This window comes from Lissotriton helveticus, chromosome 1_1 (genome assembly GCF_964261635.1).
Source record: "Lissotriton helveticus chromosome 1_1, aLisHel1.1, whole genome shotgun sequence".
Taxonomy (NCBI): domain Eukaryota; kingdom Metazoa; phylum Chordata; class Amphibia; order Caudata; family Salamandridae; genus Lissotriton; species Lissotriton helveticus.
In genome coordinates, this window is record NC_136057.1 from 637,456,338 (window position 1) to 637,479,021 (window position 22,684).

The following is a 22,684-nucleotide window of genomic DNA, read 5'->3' on the forward strand; positions in this document are numbered from 1 at the left end:
ATTTTAACAGTCTCCTGATGGATGATTCACAGAGATATCTTTGTTTTCATCGAATTAGATCCTAACCACTTTAGCACAAGAAAGATTCTCTTCAAATACAAGTATTTCTCTTTATAGCACGAGCCCTTTATCCTAGCCAAGCATGCTTGTCTCCAAGATGGCGCCTCCCACGAGGTTGCCTCAAGATTATATGGCCGAAACTGGAGCTTTCGGTCCGTTACGATCTCAACATTTTCCTCGTGGGATAAGTGCTTTATTCCAGGGATAAAGACTTGCATTTCCTTGCTGTTTGTGCCCACTATGGAGGACGCTTTAGACTCTGAGGCTGCAAAGCTGTCCTATGTCATTTCGGGTATCTCGCCTCTACAGCAAACTTCAAACTTAATCAAACTGTGTAAGCAGCCTTCAAGGTTAGAAAACATTTACCCCCTCCAGATAAGGTACCGGCGGCCTCATTTATGAGGCTGTGCGTCACTTTTACGCCACCGCTGCGTCACTTTTTGTGAGGCACCAGTGGTGTAAAAAATGTGCCTTGTTGTGCCATATTTACAAAGTGACACATCTAGGTAGATGCGTCACTGTGTAAACCCCTACACAACATTATACCTGCGCCAGGTATAATGTATGCAAGGGGGGCGTTTTGACACAAGAAAGGGTCGTGGAAGTGACGAAGTGAAATCTATAAGATTTCACTGCCCCATTTCTTGGACGCTAATGCGTCAAAATCTTTTGCCTGCATCATGGCAGGCGTAAGACTGACGCAGGCACTAACAACATGGGACTTGCCCATGTGAAAGTACACATTGCTGGAGTTGCGTCACTTTTGTGACATACTCCAGCAATGCGTCACTTTTGCGCCTACAGATACGTCAGAAATACTGACATATCTGTAACTCCTTGTAACATGATGCATCATGTTATAAATATGACGCATCAATCATGACGCAAGGAGTGCGCACTGAGAAGTGACGCTTCGCTGCTTTCACGCAGCGATGCGTCATTTCTCATAAATGAGGCCCCTAGACTTCAGAATCCCATTGATCCAGCAGCAAAGCTGGAGGATGATTATTAAAGAGAGGCTGTTTTATTCAGGGCTCTGAACTGGCTGTACTGTTTCACTATTTATGAAAGGAACTCAATGTTCCTCCTCAAGCTCCTTTGGGTGAGGAAGATGATTTATTGACGCAATGCCAGCAGTTAGAGCCAGAATTACATAGAGCTATCTGGTGCGTCCTTGTGGATAAGGTGGCATTTTCTGAGGTTTCTATCTGTCTTTGGACAAATTAGCAGAAGAGTTCCCTCCAATGGTTAAAATCGGTAATCTCATGGCGGGCTTATCATCTTAGAGTACTATTGTTTCAGAAGATGTTTTACCACTGGACCCCATTCATAAGAAAGTGGAGAATACCATTAGAAGATTCCATGCTCCCTCCAATTGTGTGGTGAGGGAAGCGCCTATATAATCTATGCTGTTCAATCCTTACTCACAGATTTCCACATCTTCTTGGAGCAGAGGAATCAAGGTAACCACATGACATTGACTGAGAAGTTACTGAACACAAAACACTGTGAGGTACTGTTAGAAGTAATTTCTCTAATGCATCAAAACCACTGAACCCTACCCTTCAGAACTCCTGCTGTGCTTTCACCCAAAATTCAAGAATTATCAAAAACTGCCAATGTCACAGAATTGAAAAGGGCAAACACCCAAAAACTGCGTGACCTGTTTGAAAATGGGACACTGCAAATGTTTCAACAAAGGCACCAATCTTCTGAACTCATAATAGATACAGTCCTGACCTATAGTAATGTAGTCCGTCTGGTCCAGAGGACGTGGGGATGGTTATGTTATAAATTAACATATACTTAATAGTACATGTGTTTACTAAAGGCACAAGGTGTTTCTTCAAAAATCAATAAAAACGTTTTTTTTAAAAAATATAAAGTAATAAATGCTTTCTGACCAAAGTATGAAGAGTCTCTTTGGGAATAAAATTTCCCTAGCCACTTGCTAAGCAGTTTCACTTTGAAGGGATTGTACATTTCACACTAAAATAATATTTCTTGACAGTATCGACTAGCACCACACCACAAATATTCAATCGGGGACCCAGCATTCCCTCAGAGCTTGCATGTGAGCTCGCGTGTGTTGGACTGGTGGGGGAAGTCAGTTACCTTGTTAATTGCACTCTGATTATCGGTGGCGCTGATGCAGACCTCTGGATCTGTATGCTGGCACTTCAATCTAGGGGTGGGGGAAACTAGCTCCATGGGCTTGGTGTTCTTCTTTGCTCAGATGAGTTGCCACAATTAGTGAAGACAGCACAGTGAGAAACTACAGGCTGGCCTTTTAACTAACGATGGCATCCAGCAGCTCTCTTGCAGTCGCTTGGGATATCACATCTTCACAGTTATTCACGGATGTTTAGGTTCTCAAGTCTCCCAGATCAGGCAAACAGGCCATTTTTTTCTGGAAGGAATGTCACACTGCTCCCAATCAGATGTCTGTAGGCTTCAGTGCCTAAATTTGTAAAATAATAGGGGTTGGGGCCCAAACTTTTGCTCAGAAGCTGCCACTGCCGAAGGTCGTGTTGCCGAGTAGCCAGGCTGCATATTCTTGATTCCACCTCATGCCTCCTTATTCTTCTACCAGACACACCCTGTCCCTCTACTTCTTTCCTACACCATCTTTTTCTCCCATTATTCCTGTCTCATCACGTTTTCTGTTTTTCTCCTCATCATTATTTCCACCTTTTGTATTTGTACTTTGGCTCAAAGTCTAATGAGGAAAGGACCAGTCCCCAAAAATGAGTGCCGGTGTGCCCCATCTGCAACCACCACTGAAATGAAGCACTGATGAGCTGGCTGGTAGTCAGGGCACATGTCATTTGGCTTTCCAGGGGTCCTCTACCTCTTAAAGAGGTAGACGACCCTTCCAGTTCCAGAACTGTCACCAAGCACAGTGGGCTCCTTCAGGTCTCTACATGGGTAAATACGGATTCCCATTGATGCATTTTGTAAACATACAGCAATTCAGAAGCTGTCCCTAAACAAACTAATTCACACAAATGACTTTTGGTAAAATCTAATCTAGAACCAAACAACTCCAGAAGTATGGTGGCAGGAGGGGACATATTGTGTTCCTTACCAGTGCTTTTTAGAAGTGGTCCACAGCTGTCCAGAAGCAGACAGCCATTACATTTGACCAAGGAAAGATGGCACTGTTTCTACTAGGGTTGTAAACATGTTGGGATGGTTTAGAATTCAGGCTGAAGCACATGAGAATGAAGACTGGGATAGAGGCCTCAGCTGAATTCCACACAACAGGGTACATGAAGCAGAATATGTTTGAGGACTTACTGGAGGGGAGACTGTATTCTATGCTGTAGCACGTGCCCTTTGGAATTAATTGTTTTGCATTTTGTAGGGTCAAACCTTCCTGTTCTTAAATTGAGTAGTGGTAATGCGGTGCGTTGAAATCTGAGGAATGCTGTAGGTCACAGAGATGTTCTCGACCTTGAGATATATTATTTTAGAGCACTACTGTGGTATCTAGCAGCTGCAAATAGGTCATAATTGTAACTCCATTCGCATGCTGAGGAGATAGAGCATCAGCAGCCATGATGTAAAGTTTTTTCATTATACTTACCAAGTAGGGTTTATTCTCAAAGGTTATGTTTGTGTGTTTGTTTGTGTGATGCAATGTCTCATTGTACCCTACCATGTGCTGTAGGGTGTATGCTAAAGGTTGTGTTTGTTGTGTTTGTTTGGGCGATGCACTGTCTCATTATACCCTACCAAGTGTTTTAGGGTTTATGATCAAAGGTTGTGTTTGTTTGTGCGATGCACTGTCTCATTATACCATTCCAAGTGTTTTAGGGTTTATGATCAAATCAAATTTGGTGTTTGTGTTTGTTGGTGTGATGCAGTCTCGTTAAACCCTATCATGTGCTGTTGGGTTTATGCTCAGTGGCTGTCTTTGTTTGCTGGGTTTGTGTTTGTTTGTGTGATGCAGTGCCTCCATACACCCTACTAAGGGCTCAATTACAAGTCTGGTGGTCCAGCAGACTCGTGGGGGCGCGGCAACGATGGGCTCCCGACTGCGCAGTGACGATTAAGGCAGTCAGACCCCCATCGTCCTGCCGCAGCTGCAAGGGAACCGCCGGTCCCTGGCGGTGTTGCGGCTGTCAGGGGGCATCAATATGCTTAGGGGGACTGCCGCGGTCCCGCCAAGCATATTACGAGTTTCCTTTCCACCATGATTTTCATGGTGGTTCCTCCCTCATGAAATCCCTGGCGGTCTGGAGTGCATGCAGGGGGGCACAACATGGGCCCCCCTGTGTCCATGCACCTCAGTTCATGCACAGCATGGACGTTTCAGTTCATGCCGTGCAGGGACTGTTTTTGCCTTTTCCATTGCAGTGCCCATTTTTAAAGGCACTGCCAAAAAAAAAACGCAAGACAGAAGGAAGCTCCTAATCTGGCGGTAAGCTCAACCACGGCTTCGGCCGTGCAGCGGCAGGGTTGACCCAGCGCCACACTGCCAAAGTTGTAATCAGGCCCCAAGTGTTTTAGTGTTTATGCTCAAAGGTTGTGCTTGTTTGAGTCACTGTCTCCTAATCCAATTGTGATTCAAGTGAATAGGGCACTCATGATTCCTGGAAGATATACTCATTATGCACTTCTTTTTCATTTTTCATCACACTGTGGCAGTTATCAGATTATCCGCTCTAAAACCAAGAACTAAAACTCAACACAGAAATCAAGGATGGAATTTTTGTCTTTTGGGTCCTTGGGGTTAGGGTTGACTTAGTTATGAAATATGTGTGCCTTCTGAATTATTTCTCTATTGTGCACTATTTATGGGGGATACAATGCAGCTACTGCCTCGAAGGATTATATTATTTCAAAACAGCTATTGAAACTATATATTTATTAGTATTCCATTTCTTCCCTTACTTTATGAGAAAATGTGGGTAATATTAAGATGGCCTTCTGTCATCTTTTTTTTTATATACAGAGTTTTATATAGCGCGCACCTTGGTATCAGAGCGCTTTACATAGCACCAGATGCATTACATGAGGACACATTAACTTTTGTTAGGCACGGGGAGATTAAGTGATTTGCCTAGAATCACAGGATGTTCGGCGTCATTGCCAAGACTCGAACCCTGTTCCCCAGATTCGAGGTCGGACGCCCTAGCCGTTAGGCCATATATCTTTTTAACTAATGTCCGCTAATGAACATTAATAGGGAAGAATTCTGATGTATTTTCTCTCACTCACACAAATGAGGCTTCGCACTAGAAAGTATTAACAAATACACACACCTGAACATGCATGCATACACAGACACACACACACGCAAATAGACTTGCACACACACACATTGCCTCGAACACACACACCCTCCACCCGAGTGCCGTAGTTATAACTTTGGCCACCCTTGCGGCCTCTGCGTTTACCATCCCGCGGCAGCCACATTAAAGAGCGGGGGCGATTCCTCCGACGGTCGCATTGAAGAGGGGGAGGCAGATATGGCCACCTGGGGACGGCAGGTAAGAGCAGGGGGAGACCTCCACCCCCGAAAACTTGTGACGCCCGGGGCAGACCACCCCTCCTCCTCCCCCAGGCCACGCCTTGCTGACACACACACACACTCTCCACACCAAGTCATTACAAAAGGGTTGTTATTTCTTTGTTTTGAAGGTGAGATAATATAAATCTATGGCTAAAGCCTCTGGTGTAGCAGAAGACAACTGCTCTGCCTCTAAAACTGGCACTATGTCCTCCAGAGCATAGGTGGACTCACTGATCTATCGAGGGACTGGGATTTGAGTTAATCACATGGTCAGTGATTGGCTGCCGCCCCCCTCCCTATGACCACACCAACCCCCGGATACAAGGACAACTGAACATGATTATCTTTGGAAGGCGGGGGGTCGCGGGACCCCCCGGACGTATTTATTAAGATATAAAACAACAAATTTAAATGTACGAAATGCAGTTTATACGAAAAATCAGCAGGACATTAGATACATGATTGTCAACAAGTGTGAGAGACTATCCTTAACAAAAACTCTAATACAGATTGTTTCCTAACCGAATCTAACATCCTCATCTGAAATTTAGTATGCTAACATTTCTGGCCATATGGCAAGGTCGCTAACTGGTGTCAGGTCCTACTAGCTGCGCCTCACCACAATATGTGCGCATGCGCAGCCGGGCCCGGTAATTACCCGGTCCATGCCGTGAACTCCATTTACCCACTTAAGGAGGGCCCTTACTCAGCGCCATCTGTTGACGTCATAAGTATGCGCGCGCGGGGTGGCTACCAGCCTAAGGAAAGCGTCACTCCTCCAACCCGCGCCCCTTTGAAGCACCAGTTACCTTGCCCCTGAAGTTCTAGGAAGGGCCAATGGCCCCTCCCCCTGGGCGGGAACCTCCATAGGATGATGCCCGCCCCCTCAGACCTTAAAATAGCTGCTCACCGGTCATGACCTTACCGCATGCCCAATACCTAATAAATACGACGACCTATGGGAAAAATTCTAGTGTACAGCTACTCTGTCTAAATAAAATCACGCATAACACCTTCAAGCTACACGGGGAAAAAGGCCTAAATACCAAAGCAAACCATAACATACATGGTACCATTTATCTAACAGGGGAAAAAAGGCCTAAGAGAAAGTATAACAGCAAAATCACAAACCATTATCTAAGCATAGGAAAAAATTGGCCTAACAAACATTATATACAAATTATCGACTGAATTTAACTAATAATGCATACAACACCGCAATGTTCCAGGGATGGTGGGTGGGGAAAAACAACAAGCCCCGAGCGCGGGGCACCACCGATGTGGAGGGGGAGCGTCCAGGAAGCAAGGAGTCCCCTGGGCGCTCCCCAACCCTTTATTGACCCCTCAGCCCGCCCCCCGACCCGGATGTCGCACAATGACATCAGGGTCGGGGAGGGCGCCGGCCAATCGGTGGCAGGGCGCACCCCTGAGGACACGCCCCACCACCGAGAGGCTTTGTTGGAGGGGGGGGGCGGTCGCCGCACCGCCATGCGTGCGGGGGGCCAATGGCCCCCCTTTTCACATGGTCAGTGATTGGCTGCCGCCCCCCCTCCCTGTGACCGGATACAAGGACAACTGAACATGATTATCTTTGGAAGGCGGGGGGTCGCGGGACCCCCCGGCCGTATTTATTAAGATATAAAACAACAAATTTAAATGTACGAAATGCAGTTTATACGAAAAATCAGCAGGACATTAGATACATGATTGTCAACAAGTGTGAGAGACTATCCTTAACAAAAACTCTAATACAGATTGTTTCCTAACCGAATCTAACATCCTCATCTGAAATTTAGTATGCTAACATTTCTGGCCATATGGCAAGGTCGCTAACCGGTGTCAGGTCCTACTAGCTGCGCCTCACCGCAAGATGTGCGCATGCGCAGCCGGGCCCGGTAATTACCCGGTCCACGCCGTGAACTTCATTTACCCACTTAAGGAGGGCCCTTACTCAGCGCCATCTGTTGACGTCATAAGTATGCGCGCGGGGTGGCTACCAGCCTAAGGAAAGTGTCACTCCTCCAACCCGCGCCCCTTTGAAGCACCAGTTACCTTGCCCCTGAAGTTCTAGGAAGGGCCAATGGCCCCTCCCCCTGGGCAGGAACCTCCATAGGATGATGCCCGCCCCCTCAGACCTTAAAATAGCTGCTCACCGGTCATGACCTTACCGCCACAGGCCAGCATTGTTGACCGACGATCTGGCCTCCCCCATCCTAGCCCTAAACTTGGACTGACTTATTTAGCAAATCCCTCTAACCACGCCCAAAGATTATTAGACCACAGGACATTCCCTGCCTCAGTCAGGTGGACCCCGTCTCCCAGATATAACTGCTTGCCCCAGATACACCCGTGTGGAATCGTCTGCAACCGGGAGGCTCGGAATAGTTTGTCCAACTGTGTGTTGATCCTCTTTACCGAGTGATTCAACGCCCTGACAGAGTCCCCCCCTCGCCACTGCCATCGGGGGATAAGTTGCGACCATACTACTGTGCAGCCCGGGCACATCTTCGTGACCCACCCAGCAGTGGAGATAATCTCCTCTATCAAGATGCGCCTCCCTAGTCTGGCCAAATCATTCTCCCCCAGGTGAAGTATCACCACTGACGGGGGGCGGGCTGCTGCGCTAAGAGTCCCTGGAAGAAGCCCCTAAACTGGCTGAGGCACAGACCCCCCCTACCAAAAAAGGAAATATGGATCCCTTTCAGTGCAGCCCTTTTCATACGGTCTCCTGAAAGAAAAACATGTTTAGCACGCCTCACATAAGAGTGGCCCACAATCCAAGTCACCAATTTCGTGTGTCCTTCTTGTTGCTTGTGCTGCGATGGTGTTGATCGTTCACGCACGCCGGCGAGTTCCTCCCCTGCGTCACAGGTTTGAGAAACTGCAAAAAAACAGAAAGATACCAGGCGTGAGCACCGTCCTGTCATAACAAGTCTATTCGCACATATCGTTTGTAACACTCTGATGACCATCTCCCCAGTCTCTTTACACTTTCAACCGGGAGATCCCTCGCTACTGCTTCAGTTGCTGCCCCAATCCTAAATGAGTGAGTGCCAAATTCTCTGGGTTCAAAACCTGCCTGTCTGACTGTCAGCTCCAGGACTCGCCTAAACTGGTACCTGGTCAACGGCGTGCCGTCTGCATGACACAACAGTGCCCCCCCCCCGTCGTGCCCCCTGGCTGCCTGTGGAAGTACACCACATGTGAAACCGGGCAGCAAGGGTTGGCCTGTGCCCGGTGGAGCACTATGGTGTGACCCCGGGACTCCTGGTCAGTTTTTGACCTCTGAATTGTCACCCACATAGTATCCTCCCTGATCTTTACACAAGTCCGCTGCAGGCCGCCCATCTTGTCTCCTTTTGACCCTGCGACTAATTCACCAATTCTCAGAGCCCCATAGAAGGCCAGGGAAAACGCAACTTTAAACAGAAGTACCTCCCACTCGGAGCTACAGACACTGTGGAGTGCATCCAATAAGGCTGTCAGGCGAGCTAGCCCAATGGGCCTTCTTCCATCTGGTGTGTGACCTTGTAGACGGCGCCAACCCTTCAACGCCTTGCGTACCATAAAGGTGTTAGTAGGGTCCCGCATGCCCTTAGCCTGCGCGAAAAAGGAAACCGCCGTCCTATGTCTACTCGCCGCCGCCACTGAGCGCCCTTCCCTGTGCATTGATTCCAAGTAGGCCGCAAAGCTGTCCTCCTGCGCCCACCTAGCCTCCCATTCCAGCCCCAAGAAAGCCCGGTAAGACAAAAACGCCCCTTCGTAAGCTGTCTTGGTCCTGGGGGCTAGGCTAGCAACCACGAGGTCCTGTAGTCTGGGGCACCAATCTGCCAAAGTACTGCCGGGAAGTGGGCTGGCGAGGGGTCTGCTGCAGGAAGATGCTCCCTGAATACCTGCATTTTGAAGCGAGAAAGGGAATCAGCTGCATTGTTGAGGATACCTGGGACATGCTGAGCTCTGAAGACCACATTCCATTTTAAGCACTGTAACACAATCTCTTTTATCAGGCGGAGTATGAAGGGGCAGCGTGCCCCCTGTTGATTTATACATTCCACCACTGTCATGTTATCTGACCAAAACACCACTGATTGATTACACAGGTGTTCTGGCTAGACCTTCAAGGCCACCCATATTGGGAAGAGTTCCAGGAAGCCAATATTGGCGGTCAAACCCCACGCTTTCCATTCCTCCGGCCACCGCTGGGCGACCCATTTGGACCCTAGAATGGCGCCGAAGCCCACACCACCAGCAGCGTCAGTCCATAAACCCAACTCTGCTGATGTAGCGGGGGACCGGGCCACACTATCCTGCCATTAAAATCCTCCAGGAATGCCATCCATATATGCATATCCTGGCGAACCTCAGATGACAGTCTCGTGCGGTGATGCTTCTCGCGTAGACCTCTCATAGCCTGCGCAATGGAGCGTGAAAACGGGCGTGCCATTGGGATAACCCGCAGCGCAAAATTCAGTTGCCCCACTACTTCCTGTAGCTGTTGCAAGGACACTTTGTCTTTGCGTAGGCATTGACAAAGCGCTGCTCTAAATCTAGACACTTTGTCCCTGGGCAACCTGAAGCATCCCTCCACCGAGTCAATCTCAATACCAAGGAACTCCAAGCAGGTGGACGGGCCGACCGTCTTCCCTGGAGCTAGCGGGACCCCAAAAGCACGCATGAGCACGCAAATTCCTGCAATGCCCAGGCACACTCCTGAGAGCCCGTCGCACCCAAGAAAAGGAAATCATCCAGGTAATGCATGACCTGCTGGTGGCCCGTCGCCTGTCTCATGACCCACTCCAGAAACGAGCTAAACGTCTCGAAGTAGGCACATGAAATGGAACAGCCCATGGGCATGCATTTGTCCATGTAAAACTTGCCGTCGAAATTGAAACCTAGGAGGTGGTGGTCCAAAGGATGGACTGGGAGGAGGCGGAAAGCAGATTCTATGTCGGATTTTGCCATCAATGCCCCTGGCCCCAGAGCTCGCAATAAATCAACAGCCTGGTCAAATGAGGCATATTTTACGCTACAAATCCCCTCATCAATCGCATCATTCAAGGATGCTCCTCTTGGTGCCGACAGGTTGTGAATCAGTCTAAACTCGCCTCTCTCTTTTTTAGGTACTACTCCCAGCGGGGAACACACAAAATTGGGGACAGGCACCTCTAGGAAGGGGCCCGCTATCCTGCCCAGTGACAGTTCCTTGCTAATCTTTGCCCCCACCACTTCAGGGTTATGCTTTACTGACAGTTGGTTCCTGCAACGTGCGCTACCTGTGTACCCCCCCCCCCCGCCGGGATCCTAAAACCATATGAGAAACCTTCCTGGAGGAGAGTGGCCGCTGTATGGTCCGGGTATCTATTCAACCATGGGATCATTGCCAAAACGTCTATCGGTGTGGGAGGGCCCGAATCGTCTGCACTATTCTGGCTTCCCCCTCCCCCTCTGACCGTGGTTGCCTTGTTTGGACCTACAAGTTGTCTCGGGGTGGGATGGGTGACCACAGACTGCACATGCATGTCTAAATCTACAGGTGCCCTGGGCCCTTGTGCAGGAGCGCTTATTAAAGTTCCAGCATACCCCTTTTCTCTCCGACCCCCCCCCCTATTCTTCCCCGGGACCTCACTTCCTTGGTTTGACCGAAAGGGCTGTTGCGGTCTGGCGGAGAACACCCTGACTGCATTAGTGGCCTGGGATGGGGCTGTGTCCCCCGAGAACTGCTTATGCCAAGACATCGAATCTACTCTGTCCCATGCCAGTGATGAGTCAAATTCCTTAGCTTTTCTGAAATTCACATCATACTCCTTCCACGCATCCCCAGTGTATTGATCGCTCCACCCCACAATCCTGCTCTGGTAGCAAGCCATTGCTGCCTGCACATTAGGGGGGCGTTCGGCCGTAATAGCCGTAAGGACGGAAAAGGCCCTGATCCAATTCTTTAATGTCTCGTCTACCCTGAACCTGGAGCACTGTGCCCTCCATTCACTCGGATGCATCCATTCCTTCAATAACTTGGCCTGCTCCATCTCCCTATTGTCTAGTAACAATGAAAAAATGTAAACATATTTGCCCGCCCAGATCAACTCTTTAACTGCCTGTGACACATGTTGTGCCAAATTTTCACTCCTGGATGGCACTGAGCCGTCCCCCAAGAGAGGCAGAGCCACCTCCTTACCATTGACGGGCGGCTGAACCGGTAAGCCCTCGTCTCCCTTCGGTTGAGCGGGACTGGAACCTGTAAGTGAAGAAGATGGCAGCGCAATATTGTCAGCCGCAGTTGCGGCTTTAATCTTTTCTACCAATTTCGCCGCTTCTGCTGCATGATCTGATGAGGCAGGAAATACGCCACCCTTTTGCAACCAAGGTAGTAAGGCGGCTATTTGAGATATCAACTCAACCGGGACCGGGTCCAGGTTGCCCCCTGTCACAACTGGGACCTCAAGTGGCATGTCTGGTGGCACTGGCGCGATAGCCAAGGGAGCAGGGGTTGGCGGCACACTCGGGACTGCCGGCGTTACAACGAGCGGAGGGATAATCCCCGCCGGGGTGGGGGCCGGCGTCATGTCCGGCACCGGCGCCGCGGGCACAGGGTCAACTGGCAGAGGTGCCAGAGGAACCGATACCACAGGTGCGGTTGTATTCGGGACCGGTACTAGAGGCACGAGGGCTGGGGCATTGTACCTTGATTTTTTGGCCTTAGATTTCTTTGGTGGGGTAACAAAATCACCCCTCGGCAAGAGTGCAATTCTCTGCCGCGTGGGCCTGCCTGATGGGCCTGGTGGATCAGCAAACCTCTCATTCATGCGGGCTTCTAATTCATCCACTTTCCCCAGCCTCTTATTAATTTCACCCATCTCCCGCATCATGGCGTGCATCATAACCTCCATGCTAGGTCCTCTTTTACCACCCTTCTGCCCCGGCATGTTTTCACCCCCTGCCCTATACTCCTGGTGTTAAAGTTCAGGTGACCGTGTGCTTTGTACCTTCACCTGCTGCAGGATGTACAGGGGGCTATGAGCACCATGCAACCGTAACCGCAATGCCCCGGCTTGCCCGGTTTGTCAGGGGTGAGTAAACTCTATCGTAGACCCACCCGGCGGCTATCAGAAGCAATGAAATGCAAGCCCCCCGCTCTCCTCTTACCGCTTCACTCCTGCGTCCTCGACAGCCGGCACTGGGTGTGTGGCCACGTCCGCCGTCCCCCCACTCCGAGCTCACCGCGTAGAAGCTGCTGTAGCTTAACTTGGGGACATACAATAGTGATTGCCTGTAATAGAAAAATTATTAATACCTGGCGATGGCTAACTCGAATAGTTGCTGGGAATCCACAAAAACACACAGGGACCAAAATTAATTCCCAAAAGGGATGGGGGATTGATCCAACCTTTATAAATCACCTCTCTGTTAAACCTGGTTGTAGCAGCCAACCAAATCGAAATGCCTACACCTGGCTATCCCTTTGGACTACCCCACAGTACATACGTCATAAAATAATTGTCCCTGAACGCAGTGTTCACCTCAGTCACCCCCAGGCGCTGCCTTAATTGCCCCTGCTTTTTTCCCTCCCACAAGAAGAAAGGTCTCCGGGGACGCTTAATCAACCGGACCGCTAAGACAGTGAGGCAAAGTCCCACAACTCACTCCCTACGTGTTAAAATTCCCAGCTTGTATTGTGGCTCGGCCTGCCGATCGCTTCGCGGCCCTACCGATTGACTAACGTATGGTTACTGGCCGCAGGCAGCGCTGTTCGGCCTTGTCTGCACCCCGCCCCGACAATAGACCCGAATTTGAGTTCGCGGAACAACCCGCCGGGGACCGCCTGAAACGACGCCTCCTTCCGTGTCCGGCAGCGCTACTCCGCCTCGTAAGCCCGACAAAATACCTTAACTCAGGGGCCACGGAACACGCACGCGGATGTTTCTCCCCGTTACTCCCCGAGCCGACCTCCTCCGAACGTTCGCAAGACGATGGCCACGCAAAGTGAACGCCTCAGGTGCCGCCCTTCGTAGATGCAGTCCGCAACCTGGAAAAGAAAAACGACAAAATTACTGAAAAACAACAAGCACCGAGCGCGGGGCACCACCGGTGTGGAGGGGGAGCGTCCAGGAAGTAAGGAGTCCCCTGGGCGCTCCCCAACCCTTTATTGACCCCTCAGCCCGCCCCCCGACCCGGATGTCGCACAATGACATCCGGGTCGGGGAGGGCGCCGGCCAATCGGTGGCAGGGCGCGCCCCTGAGGACACGCCCCACCACCGAGAGGCTTTGTTGGAGGGGGGGCGGTCGCCGCACCGCCATGCGTGCGGGGGGGCCAATGGCCCCCCCTTTTCACTTGAATAGGAGTGAATCCACACTGCCGGCTAGAATGGAAATACTTCTCAGCTGCAGAGAGATGACTGCTGTGTTTGATGGCTGCCTGCCATAACAACGCAAGATTAGGCAATTTTAGAGGCTCTGGAAGCACCAGACTATAAGTTGTAGCCGAAGTAGCCCAGGAGCAGGACATTTACTTTTTAAATAATTGATTACTAAACCACTGAACAAGAAAACATCTTTTGTACAAAGAGCGTATTCAAAATGTTCAGCTGCAAAAGTACATGGCCCTTGTCTACTCTCTTTGTCTGTTTTTGCTATTTTTGTGGCTTTGTTTTCTGCGCTGCAGTGACAAACTTAACAATTCTTGTTCTTGGCCTGTTGCCCGAAAGAGCAGGGGATAACGAACCATAGGCTGAGCTCATTACTTTGACTTAGCTCTCAGAATATTCAAGGAGCGGTGTCAAAGTTAATCTGAAAAGGCAATGACAAGACATAAGTCAGTTGCAGAAAATGAATCCCGTTCAACATACAAATAAAGTGCCTGTGTAGATGGCTTTATCAGGTCCTTGCATTTGTTGGGTGGTTTGTACTTGTATTGCTTATTTTCACCTTTGTTCTCATTGTTTCGTCTCCTGTAGTTATACCATTGGCACTGCAAATGAATGAGCATCCACGTTTGAGATCGAAAGGAACCAAAATGTTCTTTTACTATAACTTTTTTGGGGAAAAAGGACAGCACTGCTGAGAATGTCTGGGAAACCCTTTAATCAATGTCACATGCAATGTGCCATCCTCTAATAATTTGCTTAGCATTGTCACTCAAGGTGACACCCATGCTTTATTTCTTGAAGGAAAACTCAATGAAAACTATGCCACTGCTTCTTATGGTTTCCAATATTTTTGACCTATCAGCATATCCATTATGGTCTTCCCAAAAGACAAGAATAGGGCATAGATTTGTACTTTATCAACTTGCAATCTTGTGACTGTTGCCCATGGAGAAAAAGACTGAAGCAACATTATTCAAGGGGGAGAGGATCCCTCTGTAGTTATCGATGAAGTTGAAGTCAGGGGGCCTACAGCGAAGGAGGGGGCCCTACTCCATGCCGTAACTTACTACCTGAGAATACCACTCAGACTTGGCTAATATTGATTTTGTAAATCAGATATTTAAAATTTGGACCAATAATTCAGAAAACTCTTCGTGAGATGGTGTGTTTTTCATGGTATTTTTTTAAGTGGAATGTTACAGGAAGCATGCCTGTAGTATTCGTTTTTAGTGATATGTTTCCACCATTTTTGTTCCATTGAAATGCAGTGTAGTAAATACCTGGCTTTGGTGGTCACAAAAAGGAACATATATGAAGAGAGGTAATTGACTTTAGTCAGAATGTAAATTCTTTGTTGGCGGTATCATACTTATTTTCGAAATTGTGATGAGTTCTAAAGTAATTTTATCCTGTTAAAAATGTCAAGCTAAACATCTTTTGGTTTGTTTCCCCTTTCTTTTTGCTTTCTGACCTACCAGTTTTGACTCTGTTTTTGCTGGTTTAGAGTCTCTTTGCGCTTTCTCACTGCTGTTCAGTGTTAAAGTGCAAGTGCTCCTATTGTAAATGGTGTCATGGATTGGTAGTTTCATGATTGGCATATTTGATGTACTAGTAAGTCCCTAGTAAAGTGCACTGAGCGTGCCAGGGCCTGAAAATCAAATGCTGCTAGTGGGCCTGCAGCACTGATTGTGCCACCCACTCAAGCAGCCCTGGAAAGGGTTCTCAGACCTGCCACTGCAGTGTCTGCCCACAGTTTGTAACTGCCATGTCGACCTGGCAAGTGCACCCACTTGCCAGACCCTAAACCTTCCATTTTCTTACATATAAGTCACCCCTAAGCTAGGTCCAAGCTACCCCTGTGGGCAGGGTGCTGTGTATAGTGAAGGTAGGGCATGTACTGGTGTGTGTAACATGTCCTGGTAGTGAATTACAGTGTACTTCGTGTTTCACTATGGAAAGGGTATCTGTTTTGTAGGATACAATGGGAGTTTACTTATAACATCTTATAAGCATAGCTTTCCATTGGGACAAGATGGAGAAACGGGGTTTAGTATGCCTGAACTCAGAATATAAAAATGCATCTTTTAGTAAAGGTGATTTTTATGTTCTGTGTTTGAAAATACCACATTTAGAAAGTAGGTATTTTCTTGCTTAACCATCCTGTGTGCCTCTGCTGGGTTTGTGGATTGACTGTCTGGCTATGGAGTGACAGGGACAGGGATGTGCATTCTTTTCAGACAGAGACTAGGCGGGTCGAGGTGTGTCCTGCCTTTCCTGGATGAGTCAGGGCTGGGCTGAATTGTCCTGGGCTGCATTTAGAGTTGTGGGATGAAATTTACTAACACCTGAATGGGCCTGGTCTGCCTTGAAAAATGCTGTCTCCACCTCGTGCCAGGAAGTCAGGCCAGAGATAACAGAATTGGTTTGAGATGGGCACAAACACTCTCTGCCACAAAGAACAAAGAGAAAGGCAGTATAAATATTGAGGCCCAAACCCAGAACTTTAGAACTCACTGGAATCGAGGAACCTGCCAAGAAGGAGAGCTGGAAGAACTGTTAGGAGGATTACTGCCCCTTTGCTGTGTTGTTGCTTTGTTGGGTTGGGCTGCAGTTGCTGATTCTGCCTTGGGCAATGAAATGACTGGACCGAACTTTCTTTACTTGCACTGAGTTTCTCCAAGGGCTTGAAATAGAGTGTGCCTCCTGTTCTGAGTTCTCCTCGACCGCAAAGACTTCACCGACCTCTGGGTACTGTCTCTGGAATCGTGGTTTCAGTTGCCACAGAGGGGGGAAAGCGACCAACTCCGTCACCAACTCCGCTGCGGACTCAGAGTCCTGAAGGCACCACAGAGAGCACTACCGCATCTCGCTCTGCAACCCTGGTCTCACTGGCGGTGATGACCACCACCACCGAGCCGCTGCTTCCACCGTGACATGTGGGCACTGCACTCCACACAGCCTGGCTTCACTTCTCTGCCCTGGTCTCACCAACGCCGCCGCTGCCTGCGGACTTTGACAACCATGACCGCACTGTGGCTGGAGGCACTGCTTTTAAGTCTCACAATGCACCGCCTCAGCCCTCACTGCATTCCGGACCAACGGACGCCAGCTCCACAGAACTGGCTCTGTCTCTTGCTCCGCGATCTGTCAGCACTGCAACGAGCATCGCCATCACTCCGCACTACACCCCTGGTCTCACTTACTCCGCTGAAGGACCATCAACGAGCTGCTGCCTGCACCGCAACTTGAGGGCACTTCACGCTGCACTGCAATATTTTGCATTGCAACCGCTACGGCTACCATGACGGCCTGCACCAACATGATCGGCCGCACGGGAAAGGCACTGTGCACAAGTCTGCCAATGCTCCGACCGACGCAGTCAGATGGAACTGTTGACACCTGACGGAGCTACTGACTTCAATAAACTGCATGTTAAGGTAATTCGTGCAAAGTTCATATATTTAAAAGGATCACTGACAAAATATCGATTACACTAATATAGAATTACAAAAATATTGAGTATAAAATATCGACTACAAAAATATCGAATTCCTATCTACAAACAGGTAAGTACAAAAATATTGAATCAAAAATATCGTTTAAAAAATATATAGTTAGTCAAAATATTGAATTTTTTAAATGTCTTAAAAATAATTAAAAATTAAGGAAATATTAAAAATATTTAACTAAAATATACTTAAAAATACTTAAATAACCTTAAAATTATTAAATAATTAATTTAAGTTATAAAAAAAAATACAATTTTATTTTTTAAACATATATATATATATATATATATATATATTAACATAGTAATAAAAAAATATATACAATATTCTTACCGTAGGATAGCGGGAGGGTAACATTTACTATTTCCACTCCAGTGAGTGCAACAGTAGGGAAAGCATTGGATAGCGGAGGGGTAAAAATTACTATTCCCTCTCCAGTGAGTGCAACAGTAGGGAAAACGTTGGCTAGCGTAGGGGTAAAAATTACTATTCCCACTCCAGTGAGTGCAACAGTAGGGAAAGCATTGGATAGCGGGAGGGTAACATTTATTATTACCACTCCAGTGAGTGTATAAGTAGGAAAAGTGTTGGATAGCGTAGGGGTAAAAATTACTATTTCATTTGCAAGTCCTAGCAATATAAGCTGCACAACCTTCAAGTCGGCCTGGGTGGAGATCCGTCGAATCCAGTGGAGTTCCCCAAAGTGCTGAGTATTGGTCGGCCGATGGACACCCCTAATTACAAACATGATGCAGGCGATGTGAAAATGCCTACATAGTGCGCCACAAAGCAGCCAAATCGTTACACTGATAAATGTGCCTTCTCTCGCCCTCAGTACAAAATAGTGCCAAGCGGAATTCTTTCTTTTAAATAGCCAGTGTCCACTATAAAGAAAATATGTAAATAATTTCGCAAAGGTTTTTTCAATCCTTGGTGCCAGAGGGTGCACTAATTAGGAGGCTGATGGCCTTTGTTGCAACACTGCAATCAGAACTTCAATAAAGGAGCCTAGTACATTTCTGGAGCATGGGTGAAAAATCAGACACTACCACACTAGAGGGGATAAAGAGAGCAGAACACTACCTACACCCTACAGCAACCATCTAACGTGGTCTGATGGGTACATAGTTGGTGAACTAGTTTGCACCCACAAACCCGGCACCTCTGTTGCAGCACTTTGCACACTTACCTTCAACTGCACACACTACCGGCAGCAGCGGGAAAACCATCTCACAAGGCAATTATGTGGTGGAACTGGCCAGAGCAGGCAGTTAAGGCCGGGGGGCCATCCAGAGATCCATGGACCCGACGGTGAGGTCAACCACTTCCAGGCAAGCAAAACATGCAGAAAGAGGGACTGAGAGGAGCCCGGGCTGGGACGAGCTCACCCAGGAGCCCAGTGTAGGGAAGGAGGCAGGCTCTGGAGTGGAAAGCGGGGGGCAAGTTGGTAAGCACAAGCAAGCACAGGTATTCTTCAGTCCCTCGTAAAACTGAAAAAGGGACTCAGCATAGATAGGCTATCCCGGAAACAAGCAGGCAGCAGCAAGGTTTGATCAAAGTGAAAACCAATCCTCCTGCCATGCGAATGGTCTCGTTACAGCTGTCCTTCATACAGATGGAATTTGTGATTTCAGGGAAAAAAATTGGTGCCCCGATTTTGTAGAATGCTGCAGAGCAGGCTCTGGTGATGCTGTCAGGGTCTGTACAGCGGGTCTGAGAGAGTTGGGGACCACATGTCTGTATCAAAAGCAAGAGCACTCCTTCCCTCGCCTGTAGCTACTAATTGCTGATCAGCTACAGTGACCTGGTTTGGACAGTCAAAGGGGTGGTAAATAACTGCCGGCATCGTGCTGTGGCACTGGCGTTTGGAGGAGATAGCAGTTGTCGGGTGAGAGCCGCAGCGAGCACTGGTAAACTCTGCCACATCACGTAGGTGGAGTGTTTGCAAAACTCCATGCTCCAAGCAGAGCGCGGAGTGTCAAAAACTCTGTGAACTCCACCAGCGGTGCGGTGTTCACCACCCATCCTTACCTTCAATTAGGAAAACGAAGACATCCCGCGATATGTGGCAAGCAAGATCATGTCCCCTAACGGGACTTGGTATCACCCATAGCAGTAACGTTGAAAGGCTGTATACTAAGGGTATAATTCAGCATTTGACAGACAGTACTCCGTCTTTCAGGGTAGCCGAAGAAATTACCTCCATTAGTCTAACAGATTATCATCCATCCAATATAGAGATGACTGCTGGCCAGCGGTCATCACTATATATTCAAACGAAACACAATCATGACCGTTCCTTTCAATATACAAAATGTTTGGTGGACTGCCACCGTCAGTTTTAACTTTTTAAAAATGTTTTTGTTTGTCTGAAACAAACTCTCAGAGCTGGAGTTTCTTTCAGAAAAACAAAAATAATGACCCCCACACTCTATGAACCTTCCCCAAAGGTGTGGTGGAGGTGCTCATTATTTATTTCTGTCTTTCACCTCCAGTTTTTCCTTGGCAATGTGGACAGGAAAGAAGACATAACACCATTCACCCTAAATAGGGCGAATGGCGTAAGGTCTTTCCTTTGATGGTCCTTATAATCATTGATGGACGTTTTCTGTCCACTGAGCCAATTGGGGTCTGTCAATAGACAACCTAAAGTCTGCCCATCTCTTAATGAGGCAGGCATAACAGTGGTTTGGCGGACAGAATTCTGCATCACGTTTGCAATGGAGTACTCTGTCTGTCAAACTCTAAATAGGGCCCTATGAAATTTACGAAGGGGAAGACCAAGCAACAAGCTTTGTCCTGCTATGCACCTAGGATCCGGAATTTGATTTATTGGCCAAATCCAGTCAAGCTTAAACACTTTTCACTTCTGAAAGTTTCAGAAAATGCACGTCTTCATACAACATCTTGTCCCAGTAATCACCCCACCTACACAATAATTTCTCTCCTTGATAGATAACTCTTCTATCCCTCAATGCCAAGGTTAGTTTATCCCTCTCCACCATCTGTACCCTTCCATACCCTAACTGCATTCATGTTCTTCCCTTTCGGCACACCTATCATGTTTTCTTTGTTAAAACCTCTCTCTGTACTACGTACATAGATCACTGTTATGTTGAGTCTCCCCATTTGAGTACAACAAAACACAAAGCATATAAACACAATTTCTGAAGTCCTTATCCAGTTACCTTGACTGAACCCACAGAGGGTTTGAGGAGCAATGAAAGGCATTGTGAGATCTTGTTGGGCACTATCAGTGGCTCATATATATTGCACCACCTATCCAATCAGATATAGATTTTATTGGTTAAGTACATGCAAGAAATTGCCCTTTAAAGATTTGTAGTTTCATCTTGGACCATCGTCCCTTTCTGTAGCACTCTGTCATCCTATCAGGGTTCATATACTCTGTCTGTGCACAAAAGCTAATACTTATTTGGCAGTGGCAGGTTTTTACACCTCCTCTTTAAATGCCTTTGTAAGCAGCCTATGTAATCACTACTGGCAAGTCAATTTCATACCGGAAGGTAGGCACGTAACCTTGAAAATGTTTTTAACTTTTTGAGAATTTTTTTGATGTGGGTGAATTATTCTGACAATGAATTGAAAAAAACGAGATAATAATATTACAAAAAAAATAGTTTTATGATTCCTATGGGATATTGGTCTACATTTCTTTGCTCGGAATGGGTCTGTGACAAACGTTGATAGTCCTTTGATCAACACTCAGCAGAAGGAGCCCTGTGCCATTCCCACAATTCCAAATATTTTGAAAGAGGTGTACTTTGTTTCTTAGTAATGCCATTTGACACTGACAATTTCTATCTAGGATTTTAGAAGTTGTCCGTATGAAGGCTGTATAGAACAATATGATTTTTAGAATCAGTCAGGGTTTAGACTGAAAGGAAAACTTTCAAAATATATTCATGGTGAATTTTAACAGTTAGTAAAGGAAGCAAGCAGGTCTGGGCATTATAATGTGTGTTCCCCTTTCAATCCCACCCAGCATGAGGTTCATTCATTTTCGTGTGGTTTGCAAGCATCTGCATTCTTTTTCGTTTATAATCCCACCTAAGCACACATTGATACGCATTGAGCCTGCAATTGAATTTTAAGGCTGTATGGGTCAATCAGCTCACTTAGAAAGAGGGCCCAGGCATGCAAACCACGTTGACTTTGACTTGTGACACATTTCCTTCCGTGTTAAGATTTCACATAAAATAAAAGCAATATATAACCTTGGTGATAGGAGTAAACTCCCATACAACTATGATCCATATAACTTGAACATGACATAATATTATGCAACGTAGCATGTCTTTCTCACAGGACAGCCCACATGCTCTCAAAACAAATATTACATAACCCAGTGTTGGTCAACTTAATATGGTACTCTAGGCAACTGTACTCTCAGTAGTCACACATGCTCCCATGCAAACACCATATCAGAGGTATGTTTTTCTGTGGAAGGCTCTAAAAACGTTAGTTGACTTTCTACCCTTTTCAGCAAGGAAGTCGGCTGTTCATGCCCTGATCACCTCAGGCTTGACTATTACAAAAGTCTCCAATTAAGTTTGTACAACTATCTGATCAGGCACTTCAACTCCTTCATCAAAGCTCCATCCCAGAGGGTTCACAGGAGCTCCATTGGTACCAGTTGGTAAGCTGAGTCTTTTCAGGTTTTAGCTATTGTGTACAGGGCCTATTATCAAATTGGTCCTAAATTCCTCTCTGATTGTTTAGTTCCCTACCTTCTACTGAGGACTCTCAGATCTGCCTGTGATAATCCACGAACCAGGGGGGCAGGGGAGCAGATCTATATCTGTTCCCAGGGCAAAGGCATGGAACAATATTCTGCGTGCTCTAAAGCAAGCCGCCAACCTTGATCCTCTCAGAAGGCTTCTGAAAACATGGATGCTCAGTCAATATTAAGTGTTTGTTTTCTGGAGGGACAGGTTTCTTTCTTTTGTTTCAGTATTGTTAGGGCTGAGATGCCTCTTGAGGTGGTTGTTGTGCTTTTAAAATGTTAAGTTAATTCATTCACTCACTCTAATGCCGTACAAGTGTTCAGACTCAGGCAGGCACACCGTCAATCCTTTTGTGACCACTGCATCACTGTTATGTATCAGATAAAACCTATACATAGACAATATGCGAGCCCTCAGCAAATCACACTTGAGATCGTGGTATCACTACTGATACCACGATCTCAAGTGTGATTTGCTGAGGGC

At 47.3% G+C, this 22,684-nt stretch overlaps 1 protein-coding gene across 1 annotated transcript in view; it reads left to right on the forward strand.

Annotated features, from left to right (window-relative positions):
- The window catches only part of CAMK1D (calcium/calmodulin dependent protein kinase ID), a 1,511,583-nt gene that overhangs the window by 263,394 nt on the left and 1,225,505 nt on the right, over window positions 1-22,684 (forward strand). The gene's annotated exons all lie outside the window — the stretch shown is intronic.